This window comes from Lampris incognitus, chromosome 10 (assembly GCF_029633865.1).
Source record: "Lampris incognitus isolate fLamInc1 chromosome 10, fLamInc1.hap2, whole genome shotgun sequence".
Taxonomy (NCBI): domain Eukaryota; kingdom Metazoa; phylum Chordata; class Actinopteri; order Lampriformes; family Lampridae; genus Lampris; species Lampris incognitus.
This window is the reverse complement of record NC_079220.1, coordinates 35,826,721-35,851,558: the sequence shown is the minus strand read 5'-3', so window position 1 is coordinate 35,851,558 and position 24,838 is coordinate 35,826,721. Positions and strand designations below refer to the sequence as shown.

The window sequence follows — 24,838 nt, the reverse complement described above, 5'->3', positions numbered from 1 at the left end:
TTCTCCAACTTATCCCAACTACTGGATCATGTAGTTTGTGTTGTTCATATTACCTGGACCATTATAATCTAATGCAAAAAAGGAACATAAAGTTACTTACGCAGCCATTGACTTCTTATCAAGGTCTGCAGCATCAGCGCCTCTCAGCCTCTTCAGATGTTTACTCTGAAAAGGAGCAACAAGAAATTAAAAATATAACCAGAAAAAGTGGTCAGTAGAGTCCAGACCTCCATAAAGCAGGCACATGATGAGGACGAGGAGTTTGTAGTGGTCACCAAGGTGAAGAAATCAATTGGCATAATGAAACTTTGCCAGCACTTTACAATATTAATTATTTAACCCTTTTGTTGTCTTCGTTTTTTATAGCACTCGTTGTCCTCCGGGGTACATTCGCTACTACTAGCATTGACATACACACACACACACCTCAGTGGTGCATGAAGCCGGAAAAGGCACTTCCTGCTGAAAAGACATTACTCGGATGAAAACATACTATGCACGCTCTATAGGCCCCATGCGCCTATAAAACGAATGGTTGCTCCGCCGCTAAGTGCTTTGTTTTCCTTATTTTAATCATGTTAGCACGTGCTACGAGTGTTAGCACGTGTTAGGACATCCTAACGAGTGTTAGCACGTGTTAGCACGAGCTCGAAAGCATGCACTTTTCTAGCTAACGTTAGTTAGCACTGCTAGTAAGCCCGCTGGCGAATACTGCCGTTGGCTGTATGCTCAAAACTAACCGTTAACCAAAGCGTACACAACGTCACGGGTTTATTATAAAATGTGACTTCAAAAACGTTGCTTACCGTTTTAGAGTTGTCGCTGTTACCGCCAAATTCGACCACAGTCCGAACCGGTGAAAACCTGCTTAGCCTGACGATGACGACACAGACCCACTTCGCGCATGCGCAAGCGGGTGTTATCTATGTGTCAATCACACCAGGAGGACATGTGTGACGGACAACCTTCGTCCTCCAATCAAGCCCTTGAACGATGTTCCAAAATGGTCAACCAGACTGGAGTTGCCCCCAAAGTACGCCGGGAGATGTAGATAGCGCTTTTATCAAAGACGGCTTATAGTCTAGTCAGTTAAGGCAAAATGGCTGCAAAAAGTCATTCACATTTGAGCCTATGTTTTTCTGTTAATTTAGAGTCCAATAAAGAAAAAAATGCAAGGAGCCCAAAATTTTAGGTGGGGGAAGTCTCTGAAATGGCCACGCCCACTTTTTAGGCCTGGAAATCAGTATCTCGGCTCCTGAATGTCGCAGAGAGCTGATCATGGGCTCAAAAGAAGCAGAAGCACCACATTTACATAAGCATTATGAACAAACATATACCCCAAAACCTTTACTTTTTCAGATATTTTAAGAAAACTAATTTTTACTGGTCACGTTTCACGTATCAGCTCCTGAAGGTTGTAAAAAGCTATATTTGACATGAATCTCATTCGCTGCCTATGTTATAAAGCATGAAGCACAATACACACACGAATCATGAGTTTAGAAAATATCTTAGTTGTCTGTGGTTCTTCTTATCACTTGGGATGTAATGCCGCCTCTGACCACAATTACAAATTGGCGCTGTTTATTTATCAAGTGGTTGATTCTACAGGAAAGGAAGCAGAAGTGCACATGTTTCAGTAAAGCTAGTTTACTGTAAACATTTGCCAAAATATGACATGCATGCCTCATCTGGCCTTCATATCAGTGAGTTAATTTGTTCCTGACCTCGTGGATGGATGGTAAGGAACAGTGTTGTTTTATTTTTGTATGTTTACCTTGTAAAACATTATTTTCACCTTAGCTCATATGTGTAGGCCTAACTAGCCTTGCAAGCATGACTTGCTCGATACACTCGACAGCACAGTTGCACAGTTGTAGTATTTGGCTAAGGCATTACCTACTTTTGGACAGTTGGTGTTTGTGTGTCTGCTTGCTCTACACATGTTGGTTAATTTTGGGCATTTTTAGTTGGCTGGTATGAAAGGGTGAAAGTATTTGTAGTAACAACACTTTTATTATGCTATATTTGGACACACTTTTATTGGACTATATTTTGTATCTATGCAGAAGAATAAATAACATTGTTTATTGCATGCTATTTTTGTGGGAGGGTGGATGTATTGTGCCATACCAGTGAAACATCACTCTGTTACAAACTTGTGTACAGAAAAATCAAGTTTAAATTAGTTCTGATTTTCCATGATCAGATGATCCCCCATCCTAACTATGGAACTAGGGAACAAGACCCTGTGCATTGTCTGCAAGGTTAGTTTTCACGTGTGTGCTTCAGTAGTATAATGTTTATGACATCAATGAGTCCAACAGTGTTAGTTTTCATGCGTATTCCTTCAGTAATGTAATGTTTATGACAGCAATGAGTCCAACATTTCATTTCTAAATTCATGACAGGAATCTGGTGGAAGGGACATAACTGCTGTCACAGCTCCTAAGCTGCTTCACCAAGTAAAACTGTTTGAGGAATCCGGACTGATCACCAATGATGCGGATATCAATCTTTCACAGAGACTGTCAGCTGTCAATGCAGAAACTTTACAGGATGGATATAAAATCCACAAGAGTTGCTATGATCGCTATAATAACAGCCATTTCAATTGTGCGAAGGATCGTAAACGGAAAAGAGAACTGGACCTTGCAGATCACCAGACTATTGGGGCAAACACACGAGCAAAGGCTGGGCCTAGTCTTGCGTTTGGAGCCGAACTTTGCTTCTATTGTGAAGAGCCAGCCATTGAGAACCCTCGGAAGAAGGACAAATCAGAACCATTGTTAGCTGCTGCGGGAAAAGAAAAGTCAGCAAAACAAGTGAAGGATTTCACAGACAATCTAGAGATGATGGCCAAAGTCCTGAATGATGGCAAAATACTCAGATTACTTGAAACTGATGTTAGATCACGGGAGTTATTCTATCACAGGAAGTGCCACTCAAGATACCGTAACAGGTGAGCCAGCACAACATACCCTTTTAAGTTCAATTCTTAAGTTGAGCTATAGTCGGGCCATATATATATATTTTAATAATTTGATTATTTCTTCTTACTAGATACAGTTCAGCGAGCTGCAGGATAAAGCAAGAAAGAACTTCATCACAGAACTCCCCAGACATGATCCAGTATGCTGAATATATCGCCATGGAGGAAGTAGGGAACTTCATTGATGACAGCTCAGAAAATGTTTTTGATCTTCACAAACTCGAGAATATTTATCTGCAGAAAGTTGAAGATTTGGGCTTCGACCGGCCCAAATCTCACTCTACACGATTTGCTGAGAAACTCTCGAACAGCTGTCTGGACATAAATGTAGTGCAGAAAGAGACAGGGGCACATTACAGGGTTATTAAGAAGGGTAGTTTGGACAATGTAAAACAGCCTGCTACAACTCCCTTGTCCCCCTGTCATTGAATGGGGTTGGACTACCGAAGGAGAGGAACTCTTCGTCAAGTGGAGCACAGTTTCCACAAGAGATACATTGTCTCAAGTAACAGGGGTGTGTAGTTGCAGATCTAATAAGTGTACCTCATGTTCTTGTGCTGGCAGAGGGATGAAATGTCTCATTTATTGCAAGTGCCTCAGCAAGTGTTTGAATCCAGTCTGATGGGATGTGTGAGGTTAAAATAAAGATTTTTTTGGACCTCACATGGTTTGCTTTGTTTCTTTGGTGGTTACTGGGTTCCTCCTCTTATAACAAAGAGTCAACTTGAATACTAGCACTCCATGAGTAGATGTAACACTTTTACTCAAACAAACTGTATAGCCTTCTTGCACAGATTTGGCTAAAGTTGATTGCATGCTGCTGATCAATTCAATGGAAAAAAGAACATGTTCATGAATAGCTCAAAACGTGAAGGTTTTAGGGCATACAGTATATTTGTTCAGAGCACTAATATAAATAGTTATTTCCACATCTTTTGAGCCCAATATCAACTCGGGGCAACCTCCGAGAGCTGAGCCTGAGATATAGTCCCAGGGCTAAAAAGTGGGCGTGGCCATGTATGTGAACAGTGAAAATTAGTTTTTTGTAAATACCTGAAAAAGTAAAGGTTTTGGGGTATATGTTTGTTCATAATGCTTATATAAATGTGGTGCTTCTGCTTCTTTTAAGCCCATGATCAGCTCTCTGCGACATTCAGGAGCCGAGATACTGATTTCCAGGCCTAAAAAGTGGGCGTGGCCATTTCAGAGACTTCCCCCACCTAAAATTTTGGGCTCCTTGCATTTTTTTCTTTATTGGACCCTAAATTAACAGAAAAACATTGGCTCAAATGTGAATGACTTTTTGCAGCCTTGACCCCATATTTGCCCTTAATTGACCAGACTATTAGAAACCAAGACCCCCCATGACGAGTCAGCTTCCTGTATACATGTCACGTGGGCTTCTCCACGACCCCGCCCCTTTAGGAGACTAGCAGCAGTCTTGAGTCTATTGACTCCAATGAAAGCAGTGAACGTGAACACAGATTATGGTCGATCTTTCCGCCCCATAGTAACTTAAGTAAACATTGGACTCATTTTTCACAAGCCGCATCTCTTCTGAACATTTTGACACGAAAATGGCAATTTTCAGACGGACACATCAGGAGAAAATGAACTTTGTTCAAGACCTGTCTCTGGCTCAACAACACACTCTCGCGAGATTTGGCACAGATCTCCTAGGCAACATCAAACAAACGTTCGCGAACGCCCGCGAAAATTAAATAATTTTCGTCATGTTAAATATGACTGTTAACTGTGTAAATATTTAATGTCATCATAATAAAATATAAATATCTCACTTTCGTCTACCTACAACTTTTATAAATCCACACACACGTTCCCAACATGAGGTGGGGGAACGGGTGACGCCCACTTAAGAGACAGGAAGTGTATACCATTTCATATCATTGGAGCAGCTTCTCATGGGGTATCTTGGTATATGGAGTATCTTTGCTTTTATCACGACTCAACAAACGTTTAATTCAGAGTTGGTCTTTCAACGTTGTATCATTATTCATGTATCAACACTTTTTCACAGTTAATTGATCAGCAGTGTTTGGATGTTAGAACAACGTTATTTTTCAACTGATATATTTCAGCAAAAATTTTAAAAGTCATGGTTGTTTGATTTGACATACAACTCAAAAATTGCTGATATTTCAATGTTGAATCCATAGTGAGTTAACAACACCACTTCAACTATTTGGTATTCAACGTTGTTTTGACGTTGAATTAATGTTTTTTCATAAACTGACTATATTTCAACACAATTTAAACGTTTAATGTCAGTTGAATGCCAGCTGGGTAGGAGAGCACACCTCTCCTATCAAAGCCCTACGGCAGAAGTTCAGGCACCTGAGTGATTTTCCCATTCAGTAGTTTGACAGCATCCATCCTGTCTTGCTCATAGGTTCTGACCACCCCTACTTAATAACACCACTGAAACCAGTGCATGTTGGGCCACCTGTGGCTCCAGTGGCCATTAGAACCCGCCTTGGATGGACACTTTAGGGTCCAACTCATGGTATTAAACAATACCTCATGAAGCAACACTGCTTCTTCACGGCTTATGGGGCTCAACCAGCAGACCTTTACCAACAAGTTAAATGGTTATGGCAGATGGATGTGCTCCCCTAGCGGAGCGAAAAGGCCAGCATGAGATCACGGGGATCAAGAAGCCCTCGACTGCTTGGGGGACAAAACCCAGCAGGTGGAGGTAGATGGAATCTACCGCTATGCCACTCCTCTTTGCCGTGTCCAGACTCCAGAACTTCCCACAACTACGTGCACCAAAGGAGGCCGCGCTCCCCCAGCTCAGACGCACAGAGAGAAGGCCCTCCAAAGCCCCAGCACAAGCCTCAGCCTTCATAGCAGAGATACAGAGGTTGGAACAAAGCTGGTTACATTGTCAAACTGGAGCCTGGTGCAGAAGACACAGCAACAAGTTGGTACCCCACCACATGGTGGAACATAATGGGAATCACCATGTAGTCTTCAGTTGCTCCTTTCAGTTCAAGGGTGTTGACCTCAATAAACTTCTGCTCCCCGGACCAGCACTAGGGTCCTCTCTGTTTGCTGTCCTCCTACGCATTAGGGAACACGTAGTTGCTGTGAGCAGTGATATACGAGGGATGTTCCATCAAGGAATGGAGAGTGCTCCCCTTTGGCATGACCTGCAGCCCTTGCTGAGCCAAAAACACACCCTGGACCACACTCAGCCTAGTGATGCAGTAAGGGAGTCAGTCTTAAAGTACTTCTATGTAAATAACTGTCTACAGAGTATAGCTTCTGAAGAGGAGGCCAAAGCCCTGGTGGACCAGCTACAGACTGTCTTGGCACAAGGTGGCTTTGAGTTATGGCAGTGGGCACCTAACTGCCCTGACATCATCCGTCATCTCCCCCTAGAGACAAGGTCGAACAGTGCAGAGAAGTGGATTTTCCAGGGCGAGCCAGACCAGCAGGAATCAGCCCTAGGTCTACAGTGGTACTGCCCTTCAGACACCCTGTCCTATAAGTCCCGAGCTGTTAGAGCAGATAAGATCACCATGCGCTCTATTTATAAGGTGTTAGCCAGTCAGTATGACCCCCACTTGGGTTTCTGGCAACTTAGACCACAAGAGCAGGGGTGAAGCAGCGACCGGGATGGCTAGAGAAAAGAGGGGTAATTGGCCAGATACAATTGAGGAGAAAATGGGGGGGGGAATTGAAAAAAAAACATAGCTGGTCTGACTACCATCTTTTAAACCTTCCCTTTAACTCTTGCTGGTACCCTTCTGTCACAAATCACTCCTGATACTCTTCTCCACCCTGACTGCTCTCTCTTGTTCACCTCTCTTCTGCTCTTCTGCACTCCCCGTTACTTTGGACTGAGAGAGGCCCCCAGACTGGACACATTTAAAAGCAGTTTAAAAACCTTACTTTTTAAAACTGCCTACAACTAAATTCATAGTGTGTGTGTGCGTGTGAGTGTTTTATATATTTTGCTGTTTTTATATATTCTGCTGTGTTGTTACTTTTAATTAATCAGTGTTTATGGCACTGTTAGTCAGTTAGGAGTATAGAATTTGTTTCGGGAGTCTGTCGTTTGGCATCCTCTGGATGTGGCCAAGCCACCATAGCTGGTGATGTTCGATTGTCGTCTTGATGGAAAGGAGATCAGCTCTTTCGAGAACTTGGTTGTTGGTTACCCGTTCCTGACAGGAAATTCCCAGAATACTTCTCAGTTTTTGCTGATGGAAGCATTCTAGTTTATGGATTTGGTACTTGTAGACAACCATACAGGGGGGTTAAAAGAACCACTCCATGGTAAACCATGATTTTGGTCGATGTCTTGAGATCACAATCATAGAAAACACGGCGAGAAAGTCGGCCAAAGGCAGTGTGGGCAGCCTTCATTCTGTTGGTGACTGCACGTTTCTTCGAGGATACTTCCAAGGTACTGAAAGGATTGAACTTGTTCTTTAGTTTGGCCATGGATGGTGATTTGAAGCGGAACTTCTGTAGTATCCTGAAGCATAACAGCAAGCTTTTTGGTTTTCTTGATGTTCACAGAAAAGCCAAAAGTTTCGTAGGCCTGAACAAAGGAGTTGGTTACCAACTGAAGACCTTCCGGAGACATGGCAGGAGCAGCATTATCATCGGTATATTGAAGGCCAGTGATGACGTTAGTGGATGTCTTGTTCTTAGACTTCAAGCACTGGAGATTGAACAGGCTGCCATCAAAGGGGTAACGGATGTTGACTTTACCATCGAGTGACCGATCTGTCTTCTGCAAGAGAGCAGCAAGATATATGGAAAATAACATAGGTGCTAGAACACAGCCTTGCTTTACTCCACAATCCATGGGGAAAGGCTCGGAAAGGGTTCCACTGAAACAGCCACAGCCTTTCATGTCATCATGGAGAGCGCGAATCATCTGGATGAAGTGGTCAGGGAATCCAGATTTGGATAGCATGTCCCACAAAATGGCTCTCGAAAGAGAATCAAAAGCTTTCTCAAGGTCTAAAATGATGAAAAAAATGTGTCTTCTGTTGTTCTCTTGCTTTCTCCATGAGCTGTCGTGCCGCAAAGATCATATCGGTGGTCCCTCTGTGGGATCAAAAACTACTTTGGGATTCGGGGAGAATTTCTTCTGCCAGGGTGGTGAGATGATCCAGAAGGATCCACAACAGAATTTTCCAAGCTGTTGAGAGGAGGGAAATTCCTCTGTAGTTGCCGCACTCTTCCGTCCCCTTTTTTGAAAATGGTATTGGTACATAGAAGCCACGGTTTGGTACATACCTCGGTTTTGGGGTCACGGTTCGGTACGAGTTCGGTACAACAGGAAAAAAGCAACAAAAATCCCAAATGTATCTCTTTTCATTTATTTTGAACTGCAAACAAACACACACTCTTACATGGGTCATATACACTCACTGGCCACTTTATTAGGTACACCTTGCTAGTACCGGGTTGGACCCCCTTTTGCCTTCAGAACTGCCTTAATCCTTTGTGGCATAGATTCAACAAGGTACTGGAAACATTCCTCAGAGAGTTTGGTCCATATTGACATGATAGCATCACGCAGTTGCTGCAGATTTGTCGGCTGCACATCCATGATGCGAATCTCCCGGTCCACCACATCCCAAAGGTGCTCTATTGGATTGAGATCTGGTGACTGTGGAGGCCATTTGAGTACAGTGAACTCATTGTCATGTTCAAGAAACCAGTCTGAGATGATTCCAGCTTTATGACATGGCGCGTTATCCTGCTGGAAGTAGCCATCAGAAGATGGGAACACTGTGGTCATAAAGGGATGGACATGGTCAGCAACAATACTCAGGTAGGCTGTGGCGTTGACACGATGCTCAATTGGTACTAAGGGGCCCAAAGTGTGCCAAGAAAATATCCCCCACACCATTACACCACCACCAGCAGCCTGAACCGTTGATACAAGGCAGGATGGATCCATGCTTTCATGTTGTTGACGCCAAATTCTGACCCTACCATCCGAATGTCGCAGCAGAAATCGAGACTCATCAGACCAGGCAACGTTTTTCCAATCTTCTATTGTCCAATTTTGGTGAGCCTGTGCGAATTGTAGCCTCAGTTTCCTGTTCTTAGCTGACAGGAGTGGCACCCGGTGTGGTCTTCTGCTGCTGTAGCCCATCTGCCTCAAGGTTCGACGTGTTGTGCGTTCAGAGATGCTCTTCTGCATACCTCGGTTGTAATGAGTGGTTATTTGAGTTACTGTTGCCTTTCTATCAGCTCGAACCAGTCTGGCCATTCTCCTCTGACCTCTGCCATCAACAAGGCATTTTCGCCCACAGAACTGCCGCTCACTGGATATTTTCTCTTTTTCGGACCATTCTCTGTAAACCCTAGAGATGGTTGTGTGTGAAAATCCCAGTAGATCAGCAGTTTCTGAAATACTCAGACCAGCCCGTCTGGCACCAACAACCATGCCACGTTCAAAGTCACTTAAATCACCTTTCTTCCCCATTCTGATGCTCTGTTTGAACTGCAGCAGATCGTCTTGACCATGTCTACATGCCTAAAGGCATTGAGTTGCTGCCATGTGATTGGCTGATTAGAAATTTGCGTTAACGAGCAGTTGGACAGGTGTGCCGAATAAAGTGGCCGGTGAGTGTATCTATGTAGGTTTTGGCCCTGTCTGATTTGTTATCTACAGGCTGCTTAAAAGCAGCGGGGATAAGAAGTTGTTGTCCGGTTTTTTTTTTTTGGGGGGGGGTTTCTGCCTAGCTCCGGTGATTGGCACATCAGGGTGATGTTGTCTTATATGCATTAGCATGTTCGATGTGTTTCCACTGACATACCGCACAACTGCTGACCAACGCCGACACACAATCTTTGCCCAATCAACAACTCACTCTCCATTGCTGCTGTAGTCCACTGTGAACCCAAAATGTTCCCACACAGCTGATTTGAAAGTAGCAGGCGGGTTTTCCAGCTCCTGTGTCTCATTTGCACTCGCCGCCATAGTCCACGTGAAAGCATCCGCTTAATGTTTTGGCGTGCCTTCTGCTGTTCTTGTTCCTTAATAGCGATTGACAAACAGCGTTTAAGTGCTTTATTGCCAACTTCTGTATTGGAGTGTGGATCAGAACAGCTATTTCTTTTACAGTCTATGAGCTATACTCTCGCCATTAGCCTATGTGAGTGTGACTGACTCTCAGACGTATTCGTCGTATGGCTGCACGTACCGAACCGTGACGTCCATAGTGTAAATTTGCGCGATGAATACATATACCGTTACACCCCTAGGGATGATTGCTTCTCTGAAATCAGCTGGGGCGATCCAGGTTTCCCAGATCTGCAGGATGATTTCGTACAGTCGCTTCTGAAAAGGTAGTACTCCATACTTATACAGTTCTGCAGGGATTCCGTCGGGGCCAGCCACTTTCTTGTTGCACATCTGAGAGATCGGTGTTTGAAGCTACTTGGTGGAAGGAGGTGCAGACATCCACGGTTTTTGCAGCAGAGGTAGGCCATCAAGACAGTCCAGAGACGCTCGTGATGATTTGCAAAGGAGCTGGTGGAAGTGCTGTTTCCATCATTGACCGATGGCTACGTCATCCCTCTGAATTGTTACGTTGTCCTCTGCTTTCATTGGTGTTGGTGTGGTTTTGATGGGCCTGTAGATGGCACGCGTAGCAGAGAAGAAGTCATGGAGGTGGTTCTGGTCTGCGTAGACCTGGATCTCAAGGGCTTTACTTTGCCACCAAGCATCCTTCATGGAGCGGAGTTGAGCTTGAGTTTTTGACCTCAGTTTTTTGTAGTGCTCTTCTTTCGTCTTGAAGGTTCTATCTTTATCCCAGGAGAGACGAGCTTGATTCTTTATGCTGATCTGGCCGAAAATTCCCTGGTTGTTCTTATCAAACTAGTCCTGGTGACATCTTTTCAGAATACCAATTTCAGTTTCAGCAACTGTGAGGAGAGTCGTTTTTAGGTTCATCCAGTTTGATATGGGGTTGTTTTCGATGAAGATAACATCCTTCAGGACTTCCATGACCTTATTCCAGAAGCTTCTTCTTACGCTGAGATCTTCAAGCTTTCAGACGTCGATTTTCTTTAGCGGGATGGTCATGGCAGGGCTTCTAGGCTTGGGTTTGAGTCACAAATGGAGCTTGGAGATGACCAGCCTATGATCGGTCCAACAATTGTCAGTATGTGGGAGTGCATTGGTGACATAGACGTTGGATCGGTCCTTCATGCGTACCATCACAAAGTCAATGAGATGCCAGTGGTGGGATCGCGGATGCATCCAGGTAGTTTTCTGGCTCATTTTGAGTTGGAAGATAGCATTTTTGACGGTGAGGCCATGTTCCGCATAGAGGCCAAGGGGAACGCTTCCGTTTGAGTTGCATTTACCGACTCCATGCTCCCCAGTGATGTTGCTCCATGTTGTACTGTCTGCCAATGCAAGCGTTGAGGTCACCCATAAGGATGAGCTTGTCAGCTGCTGGAACGGTGGAAATAGTTCTTGATAGGGTGTTGTAGAAAGCTATTTTCGTCTTATCGTCAGCATCAAGAGTCGGAGCATAATTGCTGATGGCAGTCAGGAAGTATCCATTTTGAAGTGATAATCTGATGGAGATGATGGGTTCGTTAATGTAGACAGGTGTTAGATTCAGGTCACAGACAAGTTTGGATCTGATCGCAAAACCGACTCCATGAATTCGGCGGTCCATTTCTGGTAATCCTTTCTGTATGGACATACGTATACCTGAGACCTTTTTCTTCGAGTTGGCCTTCATCTGCAAGTCTTGTGTCTTGGAGAGCCGCAAGTTCGATGTTGAAGCCAGAGAGTTGTTGTGCAATAAGGGCTGTTCGTCGCTCTGGTCTATCAGAGTCATTCCGATCAAGATGAGTCCTAATGTTCCAGGTTCCAAAAGTCAGTAGTGTAAAAACGTCCTTATTTCGCCCGCAAGAAATGGATTTCCCACTGGACGCGGTATTCCAGTCAAGAGACATGGGAAACAGCTGTTTTTAGCCCACATTTTCTAGGGCCTTCCCCTGATCGGGGGGAGCAGCGCTGCCCCTAAAAAGGGCTGCTCCATCGAAAGGTTGCTGCCGAATCCACACAAAGTTTCCCGGGTTCATGTAGAAATGACCATCAGATCCTTGCCGCCAGTGTGTGCCTTTGGAGCTGGGAGCTTCCAGGATGATAAATCCCTGCTCCCGTCGTTCCGCAGCATCGCCAATGGACTTTGTGTGTGTGTGTGTGTGTGTGTGTGTGTGTGTGTGTGTGTGTGGGAGGGGGTTAAAGCGCGGTCCTCGAAAAACTTTCGGAGCCATTCGCTAAAGCCTTGATTAAAGTGGTGATCAGGTCGCGACGCTGGTCCACACTGATCTAGTTACATGGCAACACAAGAGTGAAGACGATGGGATCCACTACAGGTTGTACCCAAGTGATGTTCGGATTGGGAGTCCGGACTGCCCACTTGTTAGGCACTTATGAGCCAGGGATGTATGGGATTTTTATAACCGCCAGTCCACGGTCCCGTTAGGCTTTAGCCAGCTGAGTGCTGCCCAGGCTACGCCAACTCCACAAGTGAAATCCGGTCAATACCGCGAGGAGGGGCCTATCACGTTTGTCACGCATGCAGGAATCGGTAGCCTGTACCTTTCAGCCTACATCACAAGACGCTTCAGCAACCCCTAAATCAATATGTACAACAGTAAACCAATGTATAAACAAATAATCCAATACATATGCAAGCAAACCAGTAGAAATGCTTGTAAATCGACACATTAGTTGGCCAGCTAATACAAACTGGTATATATGTATATCCATCTATCCATTATCCGAACCGCTTATCCTGCTGTCAGGGTCGCGGGGATGCTGGAGCCTATCCCAGCAGTCATTGGGCGGCAGGCGGGGAGACACCATGGACAGGCCGTCAGAATATATATATATATATATATATATATATATATATATATATATATATATATATATATATATATATATATATATATATATATATATATATATATGGTATATATATATATACACACACACACACACACACACACACACTACTTTCGGCTGCTCCCGTTAGGGGTCGACACAGCGAATCATCCGTTTCCGTTTCTTCCTATCTTCTGCATCTTCCTCTGACACACCAGCCACCTGCGTGTCCTCCCTCACGACATCCATAAACCTCCTCTTTAGCCTTCCTCTTTTCCTCTTTCCTGGAAGTTCCATATTCAGCATCCTTCTCCCAATATACCCAGCATCACTCTCTCGGTACTCCTCCGAGAGCCCAGCAAACTTAAGCCCAGCCCTGACGACTAAGCCCGGCCCTGACGAGCTGATTGGCTGCAGGCGCGGGATGGGCGAGCCGTAACAGTACCCCCCCCTCCACAGGAGCCACCAGGCGACTTGCCAGGCTTGTCGGGATGGGACCGATGAAACTCCGTGAGCAGCCCAGGGTCCAGGATGAGCTGGCGGGAGACCCAGCTACTTTCCTCCGGACCGTAGCCTTCCCAGTCCACCAAATACTGAAACCCCCGTCCTCGGCGCCGGACGTCCATCAGCCGGCGGACATTCCACTGGGGTTGCCCATCCACGATCTCATGGGGAGGCGGAGCTGGGGCCGGAGGCATCAGAGGACTGTGGGAGACAGGCTTAACCCGAGACACAGGAAAAACAGGATGGATCTTCATGGAAGCCAGAGCTTCAGACTCACCGCCGCGGGACTGAGCACCTTCCTGATCTCAAAGGGCCTGACGAACCGGGGGTTCAGCTTCTTCGCGGTGGGCTGAAGTAGGAGGTCCTTCGAGGACAGCCACACCCTTTGGCCTGGTTGGTACGTAGGCGCTGGGGACCGGCGTTGGTTGGCTCCCCGACTGGCGCTCCCTGGGCGGTCAGCTGCCCGGAGCAGAGCAGCTCTGGTCACCTCCCAGACGCGACGACACCGGTTCAGGTGGGCCTACACGGAGGGAACTGCCACTTCCGACTCCTGTGCAGCAAAGAGAGGCGGCTGGTAGCCTGGGACGCCTCAAAAGGTGAGAGGCCGGTGGCAGAGCTGACCAGGGAGTTGATGGCATCCTCGACCCAGGGGAGGAACTGGCTCCAGGAATTGGGCTTCTTTGCGGCAACGCACTGGAGGGCGGATTCCACGCTCTGGTTCATCCTCTCCGTCTGCCCGTTAGTCTGTAGGTTATATCCAGAGGAGAGACTAACAGAGGCACCCAACCCCTTACAAAAGGCCCGCCATACCTGGAAGACGAACTGGGGCCCTCGGTCCGAGACGACGTCCAGGGGAAGGCCGTGGAGATGGAACACGTGTCTCGTCAGGAGGTCCGCCGTCTCAGAAGCCGATGGGAGTTTGGGGAGGGCCACCAGGTGCACTCCCTACTGAAGCGGTCCACCACTGTCAGGATCACCATTTTACCCTGGGAGGGAGGCAGTCCGGAGACGAAATCCAATGCCACATTGGACCAGTGCCGGCTTGGAGTTGGGAGGGGCTACAGCAGACCCGCGGGTGCCTGGTGAGAGGCCTTGCTGCGAGCACAGACAGAGCAGGCCTTTACGAAGTACCTGACGTCGTTCTTCATGGTAGGCCACCAGAAACGCTGAGCCAGGAAGGTGAAGGTGCGGTGGACACCCAGGTGGCACGCAAACTGACTGGCATGGTCCCACTGAAGAACCCGGGGCCGGACTGAGTCCGGGACGAAGATACGGCGTGGAGGCGCATGGCTCGGGGCGGGATGGGATCGCAACGCCTGCCTGACCACGGTCTCGATGCCCCGGGTAACCACGCCCACCACCCTGGCATCAGAAAGTATGGGAGCCGACTCATCTGTATCTGGCTCCCTCCTCGGGTGTTGTCGGGACAGGGAGTCTGTCTTCGTGTTGCGGGACCCGGGGCGATAAGTCGGCGTGAAGTCAAACCAACTGAGGAAGCTGGCCCACCGTGCCTGCCGACCATTGAGACACTTGGTTGCTCGGACGAACATCAAGTTCTTATGATCACTCCAGATGGTGAACGGCTGTTCCGCCCCCTCCAGCCAATGGCGCCACTCCTCCAGAGCAGCCACCACTGCCAGCAGCTCCCGGTTTCCGACATCGTAGTTCTCCTCGGCGGGGAGGAACCGGCGAGAGAAGAAGGCACATGGATGGACCTTCTGGTCAGACGCTGACCGCTGGGAGAGGACAGCCCCCAAGCCGGTGTCCGAAGCGTCCACCTCCACAGTGAATTGACTCTTGGGGTCGGGGTGGAGCAGGACCGGGGCGCTGGTGAACCTCTCCTTGAGGGACTGGAACGCCGAGCGGGCAGCCGGGGACCAGATGAACTGCTGGGAGGGGTAGGTCAGCCTGGTGAGAGGTTCTGCCACGCGGCTGTAGTTCCTGATGAACCTCCTATAGAAGCTCTGCAATTCCTACCGGGATGTGGGATCGGGACAGTCCACCACGGCCTGGATCTTGCGGGGGTCGGCCCGGGTCTGTCCCCTCTCAACGACGAAGCCCAGGTAGTCAACGGAAGGGGAATGGAACCGGCACTTCTCTGCCTTGACTAAGAGCCGGTTCCGGAGGAGACGTTCGAGTACCCGACGGACATGCTGGACATGTTCCTCGAGGGTCCTGGAGAAGATGAGAATGTCATCGAGGTAGACCACAACGAACTCGTCGAGCATGTCGCGGAGAATATCATTCATGAGAGCCTGGAATACCGCCGAGGCGTTGCTGAGGCCGAACGTCATGACCAGGTACTCATAATGACCCCGGGGCGTCTTAAAGGCTGTCTTCCACTCGTCCCCCTTCCGGATCAGGACCAGATGATAGGCACACCGGAGGTCCAGCTTAGTGAAGACAGTAGCCTGGGTGAGGGACTCAAGGGTGGAACTCATGAGGGGAAGGGGATACCTGTCCTTGATGGTCATCTCATTGAGTTGGCGATAGTCAATTCAGGGCCGGAGGCCCCCGTCCTTCTTCTTCACGAAAAAGAATCCAGCTGCCACCTGGGAGGACGAGGGCCGAATGAGCCCCGCTGCCAAGGACTCGGAGATGTACTCGTCCATCGCAGCCTTCTCGGGGATGGTCAGACTGTACAGGCGACTGCTGGGAAGGGGTGCCCCAGAGCGGAGGTCGATAGCACAGTCATACGGCCGATGAGGAGGAAGAGATTGGGCTCGGGTCTTGCTGAAAACCTCCGCTAGATCATGGTACTCGGGTGGAACAGAGGAGAGGTCGGGGGGAGGGGCACTAGGGACACTAGAGGGGATGGGCCGGGAGCAGCCTGGAGACATTGGGCATGACAGGAGGAGCTCCACTCCATGATGGTACCGGAGGCCCAGGCAATGTGTGGCTCATGCTGCACGAACCAGGGGCAAACTAGGATCGCATGGACTAACGGGGATTGGATAATGAAGAACCGAAGTCTCTCCACATGGTTCCCGGCTATGGTGAGAGAGACAGGGTGGGTGCGTTGGGTGACGCTGGCCAGGCAGCGCTCGTCCAGCGTGAAGGCCTCCATGGGCTTCTCCAGCATCTCTAGCGGGATGTTGGCCTGCGCAGCAAACTCTGAGTCCAGGAAACATTCATCCGCTCCCGAGTCGAGGAGTGCACCCACTGTGAGCCACTGGCCAGCCCAGGCCAGGGTAACGCTAACCAGATGGTTCTGTGGGGCAGGGCGGCGGGAACAGGAATGGTGGCTCACTAGGATCTCCAGGGGGCCCAGTGAGCCTAGTCTTTTGGTCGAGTGGGGCAACTGCTGATCAGATGTCCCTTCTGGCCGCAGTAGAGGCATTGACCCGCCTTGAACCGAGCCTCCCGTTCGGCCGGACTAGGGCGCATGTGCCCCAGCTGCATAGGTTCTTCCCCCGTCGTGGTCTGGGATGCAGAGGGAGAAACGGCCACAGGGAACATGGGGCGAGCAGGAGTAGGGGTCCTGTCAGGAGTGCTGGACGACTGGGGAATGGACGGGGATCCACGCAGGGCTCGCTCGCGCCTCCTCTCCCGGAGGCGTCCATCCATGCGGATGGCGAGCTTGATCAGGTCATCGAGGGAGGTGGGCTCCTCCCAGGTGGCTAGCTGGTCCTTGTCAGCCTCGCTGAGACCCCACCGGAAGGTGACCTGAAGTGACTGGTCGTTCCAGCCGCTCTCAGCTGCAGCCAGCCTGAACTTCACTGAGTAGTCCGTGACACTGCCACTGCCCTTCTAGATATTGCTCAGCCGAGCACCAGGGTCCTGGCCACAGACTGGATGGTGGAATACCTTCCGTAGTTCCGCCACAAAGTCCTTGTAGGTGAAGCAGAAACTGGCCCTCATGGACTAGGAAACAGTGGCCCACTGACCTACTCGGCCTGTGAGCAGGTTGGTCACGTAAGCGACACAGGCAGTATCAGACGTGAACAGGCTAGGTTGGTGCATGAAGACCAGCTCACACTGCATGATGAACGTGGCACAGGTCTCAAAGTTGCCATCAAATGGTCGTGGACTGGAGAGGCAGGGCTCCAAGGGAACTGGCTTGAGCCCCACAGGGTTGACTGGGGCAGCGGGCCCAGGGGGCAGGTTACCCACAACTCCAGGAGCAGGCTGGCCTGGCGGCTGGGTGGCGAAAGCCGCCGTGATGGTTTGCAACTGCCGCTGGATCTCTGCTTGTTGGCTCGCCTTCACCACCTCTGGCCCGTTAGGTTATCCACAGAGGCCTGGAGGGGCTGGACCCGAGTCTGGTGATCCCTCACAACGACAGAGGCCGCCTCTAACTGCTGGGTGTGGGAGTTGGTCAGGCGGATCTGTTCGATGAGAGCTGTTGAACTGCTCTCTGTGCCGGCTGGGGTCGTCATGGCCAGTTCGTACTGTTAGGGTTTGTGGAAGACCCTAAGCGCATGACACCAAGCAGAGATAGAGTTCACCGAAACTGGCGTACCTTATTAACAGTTCATACAAAGGCCCAACGGGACAACATGCACGGCAACGAAAAGAGTCCGGCGAGTCGCTTTACCAACAGGCACCTACAAACAGAGAAAATACGAGAAAACTCACAGGTAATCCAAATTGCAGATGCGGCAGGATGATTCCGCAAGGAAAAAAACTCCGCAGAGAAAATAGCAAACCCACGGGTTGAGATAAACTCGGAGAGAATACACGGGGGAGTAATCACTTCAACGAGGATGTCACGGCATGAACAGGCAACGGGCTCCGGGAGACCAGCAAACTTAAGCCCAGCCCTGACGACTAAGCCCAGCCCTGACGAGCTGATTGGCTGCAGGCGCGGGATGAGCGAGCCGTAACACAAAGGAGTCGAATCAAGTGCAACTGGACTTGGTATATATCCGTGAAGATGTTTCCCCTCTCATCCAAGAGGCTTCCTCAGTTCGTGCTTTTCTGACCAGACCAAGCTAGTCTGACTGGCTGGTGATGAGACCAGAATTTATCCTCTTTGGAGTCATTGTCAGAGCTATAGATGTCCATGGCTCTTTGTGTCCCGATGTTTACCAACGCCCGTCGTTTACAGGAAACCTACACACACAGACCAATATCTACTTTTCAACTCACACCACCTTCTGGAACACAAACTGAGCGTCATCAGAACTCTGTAACACAGAGCTGACAATGTGCCCAGCAGCACTCAGGCCCAAAGAGAAGAACACAAACACCTGAGGGGAGCTTTAAAAACCTGCGGCTACCCCAGTTGAACCTTTGTGAAAACTGCAACACATTCCGAAAAGACCAACCAGGTGAGCGACGAGGAGAAAAGGAACAGAAGGAATAGCACAGTCATCTCGTATGTTTCTGGGGTCTCCGAGAAACTCAGGAGAATTTTCAACAAACACAGCATCCCGTTATACTTCAAACCCAGCAACACACTCCGACAAAGACTGGCTCATCCCAAAGACCGCATACCACACGACCAAATAAGCAATCTGGTGTATGCTGTACAATGCAATTAGGATTGCACTGATCTATACATAGGAGAAACCAAACAACCACTATACAAACGGATGGCCCAACACAGAAGGCAAAACTCCTCAGGACAAGACTCAGCAGTCTATCTACACCTAAAGGAGAAGACACACTCCGTCGAGGACAGCAACGTAAACATTTTGGACAGAGAAGATAGATGGTTTGAAAGAGGGGTGAAGGAAGCCATCTATGTGAAACTGGAAAAACCATCCCTCAACAGAGGAGGAGATCTGCGACACCACCTATCTCCCACTTAGAATGCCGTCCTTTCATCTCTACCCAGGAGACTCAAGAAGCTTAGCCTCCAAGAACAACAGTCGGTCACTAATGGCTCCAACGACTCTCATGACCACTGAATAATGAAGTCGAAACTAACACCCCCAACGACCGTCGCTGCTAAACAAATGCAAACCAATAGCTCCGATGGCGACGGGCGCGGCTGGACATCGGAACACAAAGAGCCATGGACATCAATCGCTCCGACAACGACTCCTAGAGGATAAATATCTGAGTTTCATCACCAGCCAGTCAGACTAACTTGGTCTAGTCAGAAAGGCACTAACTGAGGAAGCCTCTTGGATGAGAGGCGAAACGTCTTCACGGATATATACCAAGTCCAGTTGCACTTGATTCAACTCCTTTGGATAACCATGACCTGGATGAATGAGAACATTCACAGATATATATTTAGTTAGATGTTATATATTTATTTATGTTTATGTTTGTTTTCCTTTGATTTATAAATTAAATCTAGTACATTGGCTATGTATTTATTTTAAGATATATTTATCGCTTGTATAAATAAATTAATTATTTATTAATTATTAATTATTTCCGTTACATTTAATTTAATAAATCTGATGGAATAAAGGATTTTATTAAATATTTAATCTAAATGTTAAATCAGTTATTCTAAATAAATATATAGCAACCTGCTAAAAATATAACATATCTAAATTGTTATACATTTCCGAACTTCTGCATCCTTACTCCACCTCTAGGCCACTCACATCTTCTGACCAGGGTCTCTTATTAGCTCCGTCCGCAAATCCAGGGGTGACTGTGCTTTTATCATCAAGGCCCTGTCTCTCTGGAACAGTCTCCCCCCATTTGTTTGCTCAGCGGCTTCTGTAAACAACTTTTAAAAACTTCTCAAAACCCGTCTCTACCAACTTGTCTTCCCTGTAAAGCGGCTGTGATTTATACTTGCCTGTATATAACTGTATGTGAATGTTGTTTACTTTCCTGTATTTGTATCTCATGCAGCACTTTGTAACTTGTTTTAAAAGATGCTATATAAAACACACACACACACACACACACACACACACACGCACACAGGGAGTGAAAGGGAAAGAGACACGTTTAGACAGGAGAGGCAGAGGACATACTACACTTCTGCCCAAGTAATAAGCATTGCTGATTCACTTTTTCCATCCATCCATTTTCTGCACCACTTATCCTACTTTCAGGGTCACGGGAATGCTGGAGCCTATCCCAGCAGTCATTGGGCAGCAGGTGGGGACAGCCTGGACAGGCTGCCAGACTATCACACAGGGCCGACACACACACACATGCATTCATACCTAGGGATAATTTAGTACGGCCGATTCACCTGACCTGCATGTATTTGGACTGTGGGAGGAAACCGGAGCACCCAGAGAAAACCCACACAGACACAGGGGGAACATGCAAACTCCACACGGGACGACCCCCAAGGTTGGACTATCCCAGGGCTCGAACCCAGGACCTTCTTGCTGTGAGGCGACCACGCTAACCACTGCGCCACCGTACCGCCCACACTAAGAGTATTTAAGAATAATATGCTAGCTAGCCTCAGCACTAATCCTGCACAACTTCTGCTCCTGGTTACAAGCCTCTGTTGTGTTTGCACACACCAAAACAGAAAAACATTCTACTTTCAGCACAGAGGCACACAGGTCGACCACCCAACAGTCACAGTAAGGAGGTGGCATGACAAGAGTTTTGCCAGTCTCTCATAAGGCCTTTTTCAGCGGTGATTGTTTATGCTGGGTTTGAACACTTAGAGCTCATGCAACAGTAATAATTTAACTCTTCAGAGACAAAGATAGCAGAGAGGAAAACGCTTACCTCACTAACTTATTCCTCAACCACTCAACATGCCTCATTTCTTTTTCCTGTGTCAGCAAAAAGCACAGCATGTCTCAGACTGGGGATGTGCATAGTATTTTCCTTGCACAGAATGTGAGCTGGGAGATACGTGGAATGACTTACCAAAAAGGAAGAGTTGATTCAGCTCTTATAAAAACACTTACCTTGTTTTTCAAATGTACTTTTGATATGTATTCAGTTTTTGATGTTTGACATTTATTTTTTGTCCTGAAAAAAAAGACCTTGAAATATTGATCCTCCCTTACCCCCAACCCTATCAGCAGCAGCCCAGTCCAGGCTAACAGTCAGCTAAACAAAAAGCAGTATGGTCACATACACCTGCAGACGTATGCGTGCTTGTGTGCACCGATAGACCTAAGTACATCAAATAAAACAGGTCATCCAATTTTTTCACACAGTCTCATTCACACTGTCACCTTCCGCTCCCAGGCGTATACCCATGTTGTCCTTCTAACACACCCCACCCTAGACCTCAGTCTAATGTGGTGAGGCAGAGCCTGTTTTCCCATTGCTTTGTTGAATTCATTATGTGGCACCAAAGCTCTCGCTTCCCACTTCGTCACTTCATATTTATTAAAAAAAAAATCTCCCTCTCATCCTTTTTTAGGGTGGTGTGCGTCTTCCTCAAGGTCAGATCATCTACCAGAGGTCTGGGAGTTTGAGGGTTCTGTGCAGTAACGTAGCTGTTCATAGGACCACACTCTTCTGGACAGAGACCTCAGATGTTGTTCCTGGAATCTGCTGGGGCCACTCGCCCAGTTTTGGGGCCACAGCCTCTAGTGCTCCTATTACCACAGGGACTACTGTGGATTTCACCTTCCACATCCGATCCTCCTGACGTTGCTGTCACTCAGGGTTGCTATATTGATCACTACTTCTGCCTTCTGCTCCTTGTCGACCACCACATTGTCTGGTTTGTGTGCCAGCACCTGCTTGTTACCACCTTTGGTGGTGTCTCTCATCTGGACTCGGGGACTTCCAGTCTGTATTCAGTACAGATATTCCTGTACACTATCCCAGCCACTTGGTTATACGTTTCAGTGTAAGCTGCCCCAGCTAGCATTTTACACCCTACTGCTAAGTGCTGGACTGTCTCAGGGGCGTCTTTGCACAGCCTGCATCTTGGGTCTTGTCTGGTGTGGTAAACAAATGCCTCACCCGATCTGGTGCTGAGTCCCTGTTCTTGTGCTGCTATGATCAGAGCCTCTGTGCTGCGACAATCTTTCACATTGTAATATTTTCAGTTGTAATCCTTTGCATGTTTGTGCGTTTCTGAACATCCCTCTGCATGTAACAAGCAGAGTGTACGCGCGTTGTGCACCTGCCTATGTAGGCGTATCTTACTATCTGAATAATGCACCCTTAAAATAACAGTATGCACCACTGACTTTAGACCAGGTTTTTGTTGGTCAATGGCGCAATTGCTTTCTGCTGCCTCACGATTGCACTGCGCCTGACCATGCGCCTGACCATACGCCTGACCATGCCTCATTGTATGACCGACAGGCTCATACAAGGGCCTGTACATCTGATATTTAAACAACGTGGGCGCTGGATGGGAAAATGACAACTGGGTTGGTCTGAAATCAGCGAAGACACTGGCTTTGTGCCAGTAGCCTCTTGGCATACGCATGACAAAAGAATCGGGTTCCATATTATCACAATATCAAAAAAACAACAATGTTGTTTACGTTGCTGCTTGGGCCTCACTTGAGACCCAACGTTTGCACTGATTTCCGAATAGCTGTTTGTTTCTTGAAACATAATCATTTGAAAAATACTGTCCTGTCCAATATTGTATTATTATCTACAGTGTTTATATATTTAATAATAACTGTATTTATATAACACTTTTCTAAAACAATTTTTCTAAGTGCTTTACAAAGAAATAAAACCAGGCAACGCAAAATAAGAGACAAAATAAGTAAGAGTAAAAATAAAAACACTATAAATAATTAAAAACAAATATCAACCATTTGTAAAAGCTTTCATAAAAAGAAAAGTTTTAAGATGAGATTTAAGAAAGAAGCTAGAGACTTGGTTTGTCTTAGTTCAACAGGAAGTGAGGTCCATAGTGTGGGGCTCTACAAGCAAAAGCCCCGTCACCCTTTATAACAACAACCCGAGACCTGGGACTAACCAGCAGGGCTCCAGCTGAAGACCTTAATGGTCCAGGGGGACATACCAGGAATCAGAAACATTTGTATTTATCATTTGATTCCATGCACCTGCGCACATGAAATGAAATGAAATATTGTTTCTCCCAGCTCACAGTAGTGCAACACAATGACAAAGACACATCCAAACTATAACACATATATCCAAACTAAAACAAAACACATATATCCGAACTAAAAAAAAAAAAAAAAAAAACGACAAAAACACATATATCCAACACACACACCAGCTGCTTCCGTAGGGCAACTGGCACAAGTCGTCGGTGAGGCCCCCTGTAAATAATCACATCCTGTGTTGACAGTTCATTTCTCGTGGCGAAATATGGTTTGAGCTCGTCTGGTAGGGACTTAGCTGTCTTAGGCCAGCCCCTGTTTATCTGTGCTCCAAGAGCTGTGAGCTCAGGGCACACCTCACATGCCTCCGTAAAGTCTTTTACTGAAAGAGCTTTCAGTTCTGTGTCCAACAGAGCAACAAGATCCGGCTCGGTCACTGGCTCTGTATCCTCGTCCGCAGGGAGGGGCAACCGGGAAAAGCAGTCGGCCGCCTGGTTTTGTGAGCCAGGACGGTACTCCACGTCGTATGTAAAGCACAGTAGTCTCGCAGACCAACGTGCAATACGCATCCCTGCGCGGCCCAGGCCTTTTGTTGCAAGTAGTGTGGTCAAAGCCTGGTGGTCCCTGCGTGGTGTAAACCTAGTACCCCATAAGAAGGTCCTCCATTTTTCAGCGGCCCACACGCAGACCAACGCCTCCTTTTCAACAATGGAGTACTTGCGTTCAGCGGGGTTAAGTGTGCGTGAGGCACATGCAACTGTACGTTCTGTCCCATCCGGGTGTAGTTGTGTCAGTACGGCCCCCAAGCCATAATCGGATGCGTCCGACTAGAAGAACCCCGCTACAATGTAGCGGTTTGGTTATCCACCCGTCTAAATCTCCCTCCTCTTCATCCTGCCAGCTAACCGCCTTCCCCCTGCCCCTAAAACCCCCCACTCCAACTCCCTCCCCCCAAATGCTCAGAATCATCTGAAATGCCGAGAAAAGTGGTTTTTAGCCATTTTTAGAAAACGCATATTTTGCATAACTATGCACAATTATTATAATTATATTTTAATGTTCTGCTATTTTTCTGGTCCTTTCTGGAACAATACCTACCACCTCCAAAAAAAATTAGGATAATAAGTGTATTTTTGCAAAAATGCATTTATATTGCATAATGCCAAAACATTTCTAAGTCCCAGAAATTTTTTTTTATGTAGGTGAAAAAAATCAAAGATGCTCAGAATCATCTGAAATGCCGAGAAAGGTGGTTTTTAGCCATTTTTAGAAAAATGCATATTTTGCATATGCATATTTATGCATAATTTTAATTTTCTGGGATTTTTGCCTTACTCTCTGAGACAATACCTACCACCTCCAAAAAGAATTAGGATCATAAATGCTTTAGTTTTCGGTCCCACTATCTACACTAACTAACACACACACACACACACTAACACCACAGACACACACATTACGAAAATATATGAGTAGATAAACTATCGTTTTTTGGTTTTTTTGTTTTTTTTGTGAGGACAACCTGACAACCCTTTGATATTATAC

At 47.3% G+C, this 24,838-nt stretch overlaps 1 protein-coding gene and 1 long non-coding RNA gene across 3 annotated transcripts in view; one reads left to right on the top strand and one right to left on the bottom strand.

Moving 5' to 3' along the window:
- asic2 (acid-sensing (proton-gated) ion channel 2) overlaps window positions 1–24,838 on the bottom strand; it is an 813,603-nt gene that overhangs the window by 654,165 nt on the left and 134,600 nt on the right. The window lies entirely within an intron of this gene.
- LOC130119064 (uncharacterized) lies at window positions 1,609–2,817 on the top strand. The gene is made up of 3 exons (XR_008810818.1): window positions 1,609–1,741; window positions 2,210–2,267; window positions 2,412–2,817. It is a non-coding gene; the product is annotated as an uncharacterized LOC130119064 (long non-coding RNA).